The sequence below is a fragment of the Perognathus longimembris genome, chromosome 11 (genome assembly GCF_023159225.1).
Source record: "Perognathus longimembris pacificus isolate PPM17 chromosome 11, ASM2315922v1, whole genome shotgun sequence".
Classification (NCBI taxonomy): domain Eukaryota; kingdom Metazoa; phylum Chordata; class Mammalia; order Rodentia; family Heteromyidae; genus Perognathus; species Perognathus longimembris.
The window spans coordinates 28,570,605-28,576,656 of record NC_063171.1 but is presented as its reverse complement, the minus strand read 5'-3'; positions in this window follow the sequence as shown (position 1 = coordinate 28,576,656).

The following is a 6,052-nucleotide window of genomic DNA, read 5'->3' as shown; positions in this document are numbered from 1 at the left end:
ATGTTTATCAGTAGACTTTGTAGAGCATTTTGGGGGTTCTCTTCTATGTCTTTGATTGACTGCTCTGCTTCCTGCTTGTTTTGAGTAGGGGATAAGACTTCATTGTTTGCCATCTTTCTTGTGTTCCTTCTGCCCATTTGAATTGGGAATGCCAGTCTACCAGCACCTGTGAGCACCGTTTAAGACCCCAAGCAGCCCTTACCAAGCACTGTTGTGTAAATTTTACAAGTTCACAATTATATACAGATACCTTGTATACCTGTCTATAAAATTAGATTTGGTGTTCCTAAAGAATACAATTTCAATATAGCAACCGATCCTGGGCCCTGTATTCAGTGGTTACTTATTTATTGTTACAACCCTATATGCAATTCTTGTTTTTATATTAAGTTCTTTTAGGACTGGCTTTCTCTATGAACCCCTTTGATTCACTCAGATTAAGCTGGGATACCCTCTATCCTATAACCAGGAGTCAATGGAACCTGGAGGTCCAGGCAGTAAGTCAAGAGGGTAAGTTGGAGGTAGTAAAGAGAATAGAGTAAAATGTATTGGGGGGGGGTGATTTTGGTTTAGTTTCACTGACGTGGAAGTGTTGAGAAGAGTAGAATCAGTAGAGAGAATAAGGTTGCAATGGTAGATAATGGAGAGTTAGCAGAAAAGAGTGGAGGTGTTATTCATAGGAAAGTAATTTTTAAAGAAAGAGAACGCAAAGAGAGAAAGTAAAAATAGTGGAAGACAGATGCACAAAATAGAGAAAAATTATTTTAAAAAGAAAAAAAAAAAACAGAAAAGGAACAACCCAAACAAACAAACAAACAAAAAACTTGATAAAACAAACCGGTAAAAATGGAAAACAAACAAACAAAAAACCAATGACATTTCAGAAGTGAAAAATTTAAAAAGAAAAAAATTTTTTTAAAGTTTAAAAAATGTTTGAAAAGAAAAAAAAAATGGAGTCCTCCTTGTTTGGGTAGTCTTTCCCCAGTCTCTGGTTTCCTTGCCATGGTCTGCAGTCTATTTTCCTGATTGGCTGGTTTGACTTTATTTCAGTTTGCAAGGGGTGGATCTGTTCTGACCCTTCTCCCCTGTTGGTGCAATCCTGGGTCTCTGTGGTTCGCACAGCTTGCAGGTAGGCCTTGGGCGTCCTCTGTAGATGGGGACGTGAGCAGTCTCAGGAACTGTGGCTCCACTGTCTGCTGTGAGGCCTCTGCCTTTGATGCCTGGCTTTGAATAGGCTGTGGACTCAGCAGGGCGGGGCGCCTCTGGCCTGTTTTACCCAGCTGAGAGTTGCTTGCCTGGGGGAGGCAGCCTCCTTGGCGGACGTGGCCATGGAATGCAGCTCTGTTTCGGGCTGGGAATTGGGCTTCCTCTGTGACGGGACTGTTTAGCTGTCCCAGGAACTGTTTGTTCCCCCATCTGTTGTTTCTGTGCCCCCGGTAGCTGCTCGCCACTTTCGCTTTAAATTTAGAAATTCCGGTGGGCAGGGTGGGGCACCTCTGGCTAAGCCAAGGCCCAGGACTCGCCTCCCGCCTGGGCAGGGGGCATTCTCCTGGGCGGAACTGGGTCTCACTGTTCAGTCCCTCTTGCCCTTTTCAAAGATGGCTACTTTGACCTGGCTTTCCCCAGGCCCGTTTTAGTTCCAATCTGGTCTGACCCTATGCCAGTGGCAAAGATGGAGCTTTGCTCTGGTGGTGGGGGAAGGGCTGCCTTCCAGAAACTGCTCTGTGGGCGCAAATGAGAATATCTTTCGTGGGGTACTCACGCTTTCTCTGCGATTTCAGGTCGTCCGTGCTCAGCCGCCGTCTGGAGGATTTCTCGCTGGTCTACGCTGTGTGCTTTAGCTGCGTGGAGTGCAGGTTGCTGTGCCGGGCACTGTGCCAGCGCCAGCACTGGCGTGGCAGCGGGACGCCGCCCAGAGCTCAAATCTATGTTTTCAGACGAGCAAAGTCAATTTTTCCTTCCTGGCCAGAATCCCTGTACTGTTAGAACTTACTCTGGCTGTCTTTCTAGGAGTAAAAGTTTCTATGGGGTGAGAAAACTGCGATGTCGGAGGGAGCTCAGCTAGGGCTCTGCTGCTCCTCTGCCGTCTTCCCGGAAGTCTCCAAGTTTTTATTTCTTTTATTCTTTTTTTCTACTTTTTCCTTTATCTGAATTTAGGTCTCAATTATCATCCTTCCATTCCTTTCATTTCCTTTATTCCTCTCCTCTTACTATCTCCTCCTACTTTTCCTGAACCTCTTAGTTTCTGGTCCTTCACTCCTTCTTGGATCTTCATAGTCCATTGATTCGTAGTTGTTGGTTGTCTAGCTAGACTGTGTCTGTATTCATTTTCATTGCCTCAAAGGGGCTCATTGAGTAATCCTTCCAGTCCAGATTGATTTAAACAAAATGACAGATTTGATCGCTGGTTACAACTATGCATGTAACTGAAACCCCTCTGTACATCACCTTGACAATAAAATTAAATTTAAAAAAACCCTCAAGAGTGAATTACCTCATACCTGGTAGCAAGTTTCAGAAATACAAAACAAAAAATAAGAAAGGAAGGAAGGGAGGGAGGGAGGGAGGGAGGGAGGGAGGGAGGGAGGGAGGAAGGAAGGAAGGAAGGAAGGAAGGAAGGAAGGAAGGAAGGAAGGAAGGAAGGAAGGGAAGGAAGGGGAAAATTGCCACTGTTGTGTACTGTAGTTGGGATATAGTAAAGAAGTGTAGTTCTTATAGAAAATAGGATACGTGTCAAAAAAAAATGACATACCCATATTGTTCCTTTTTTAGGGGTATACCAAAGGAAATGAAATCAGGTCTCACAGAGGTATATTCACTTCTATGTTCACTATAGCATTATACATTAACTCTGTTTAAATGCATTCAGTTTTGTTTTGTTTTGTTTTGTTTTCTGCCAGTCCTGGGGCTTGGACTCAGGGCCTGAGCACTGTCCCTAGCTTCTTTTTGCTCAAGGCTAGCACTCTACATCATGAGCCACAGCACCACTTCCAGCTTTTTCTGTTTATGTGGTTCTGAGGAATGGAACCCAGGGCTTCATGCATGCTAGGCAAACACTCTACTGCTAAGCCACATTCCCAGCCTGTGTGCAGTTTTTTACATTGATTATACATCAACAAACCTTTTTAAATCATTTTTAAGATGTACGTTCATAAGTGTTTAACAACTGACTGAGAGTAAAGAAAGCCATCTGTACTGCTTGCCAATCCCCTTTGTGTAAATATTCCCACCACAGCCAAATCTCATGAGATTCAACTCTGAGTTGGAAGAGATACACATTCTCTTCATACAAGCCAAACTTCAAAATACCACTGGGACAACTTAAAGAATAATAGAGAAATTTATAAGTAGAGAGTACGTTGGCTTGCCTGTACATTATGAAGTTTATATGGATTTTTCTACAGGTCTTTGTGTGAGTATGCATCCTTTCCTCTGAGATGCATGCTGAAATGTATTCATAGCATCTCAGAAGGGATGGCAGAAGAAGGAGAAAGAATATATCAAGAGGTTAATCGGACTGGATATGATGGTCCACACACATATTCCTAGTCCTCTAGAGGGGGAAACAGAATGATCACAAATTTGAGGCCAACCTGGAATACATAATCTGACCTTAATTCAAAAAATTAAAACAAAAATGAAAAAAAGAGGGAAATAAGAAGGGATTGGGGGAATGCTAAAGAACAATAACCTTTATTATAGTGTTAAGAAAGTGGATGGGGCTGGGGATATAGCCTAGTGGCAAGAGTGCCTGCCTCGGACACACGAGGCCCTAGGTTCGATTCCCCAGCACCACATCTATACAGAAAACGGCCAGAAGCGGCGCTGTGGCTCAAGTGGCAGAGTGCTAGCCTTGAGCGGGAAGAAGCCAGGGACAGTGCTCAGGCCCTGAGTCCAAGGCCCAGGACTGGAAAAAAAAAAAAAAAAAAAAAAAAAGAAAGTGGATGGGTGGCTCATGCCTGTAACCCTAGGACTGAGGTGAGGTCTGAGGATCACAGTCCAAAGCTTACAGGTAAGTCCTTGAGACTGGAAGTGGAGCTGTGGCTCAAGGAACAATGCACAGTCTTGAATGAAAAAGCCAAGAGAGAGCTGAAGGCCACGATGTCAAGCCCTAGTACTTGAATAAACAAAACCAAACAGCAATAACAACAATAAACAAGAACTGAGTTTGAGCGAGAAGGAAGTCAGCAAACTTATGGCTGTGGCTTGGGGTGCTAGCCTTGAGCAAGCCTTGAGTGCTAGCCTTGAGCAAAAAGAAGCCAGGGGCAGAGTTCAGGCCGGGAGCCATGGCAAAACAAAAAAAAAAAAACATTAAATAATTTGTTACCATTGTGTAAAAGAACACACAAACTTTTTTTTATTGTCAAACTGATATACAGAGCAGTTACAGTTTCATACTTTAGGCATTGGATACATTTCTTGTACTGTTTGTTACCTCCTCCCTCGTTCCCCCCTCCCCCTCCCCCCTCCCCCTTTTCCCCCATGAATTGTTCAGTAGATTTACACTAAACAGTTTTGCAAGTAAAAAAAAAAAAAAAGAAAGAAAGTGGAGGGGAATACATTACTACTCACTAGTAAAAAATGTAAGTCAACTTTTCTGTAGCTCTGATATGTGTGTATGTGCATGTGAATGTGTGTGCACTGGTCCTGGGACTTGAACTCAGAGCCTGGATATTATCTCTGAGATTTTGTTCTCAAAGCTAGTACTCTACCTCTTGAGTCACAGCTCCACTTCTGGGTTTTTGGTGGTCAATTGGAGATAAGAAGTCTAATGAAGTTTCCTGCCCTATCTGGCTTTGAACCACAAACTTCCCATCTCAATCTCCTGAGTAGCTGGATTGCAGGCATGAGTCACCAACAGCCAGGCTAGCTTTGATATTTTTGCAAAGGAAAATAATACCACCTGACTAAAAGAAGATTGCATATTAATAGCTGCGTTTACCACTTCTACTGGAAAGAAACTAGCTTGGCCTGGTGATGTAACTCCCTAAGCCAAACATTCAGGAAACTGAGGCAGGAGAGTTTCTGGTACTATGCACTATTGCACTGTTAGACCTTGACTCAAAATAAATAATTAAATAAAAAATTAAAGATGAACAAAAGAAAAAATTTCAAAGCCTTATGATAGTGGGCCCTACATTGAATAGTCAAGACATGGGTTTCCCAGTCAACCTTACTGACCCACATTCTTCACTTATGCTACCTCCCTGAAAGGCAGGTGTCAGTGCTGCTTCTGGCTCCTGCTTCAGAAGCCATTCAGTAAACTATGTTGGGAAATGATCCTAAAGGCAAAGCCTAAGATGTTCTATCAAAGCTTCATTGTATTGAGAGAAAATAAAAATGAAAACCATCTAACATATGTTTACCACTATTACTTCCCTAATTGCTCTTCTTGTGTGAGAAGATCTCACACCTGTGTGAAGTTGAGACCTGAAAGATCACAGTTCAACATCAGCCCAGGCAGGAAAGTCTGAGAAACTCCGTTTTCTCCATAACCAGCAAAAGGCAGAGGTGGAAGCATGACTTAAGTGAGCTCATGCTAAGTAAGAAAGGCCTAGCAAACAAAGCCAAGAAAGGCTTTGAGTTCAAACCCCAGTAAGCAGTGTGTGTGTGTGTGTGTGTGTGTGTGTGTGTGTGTGTCTTTATGTGTGTGTGTGCGCACACATGTTATTGTGTCTGTTGTGCTTTCTCAAAACACAATTTGCAGCTCCCTCAGTAGAGGGAGGTAATACTGCTTGAATTCCTTATAAATCCAGAAATTTAAAAATCTCACTTCAGGATTTAGAAAATACCAATCATGGAAGAACTTGAACTAAGTTATTATTCTCTCTTCTTTTGAGTGATGTAAAAGTCAGGGCTCAGAAGTTGTCTAAAAGTCCATAGGTTGTCACTGAGAAGGTTGTGATTTGGCACCCTCTAAAGACAGCAATGACAACAGCCCTGCTTACCCTTGCTTGGAATAAGTTTTAGGGCTTTGCCTGAAAGCTGTTTCCAAGGGAGGGGAAAAGGGAAGAAGTTCTTTCTTTCCAATCCAAGAGCTGTGTTCTAAGAC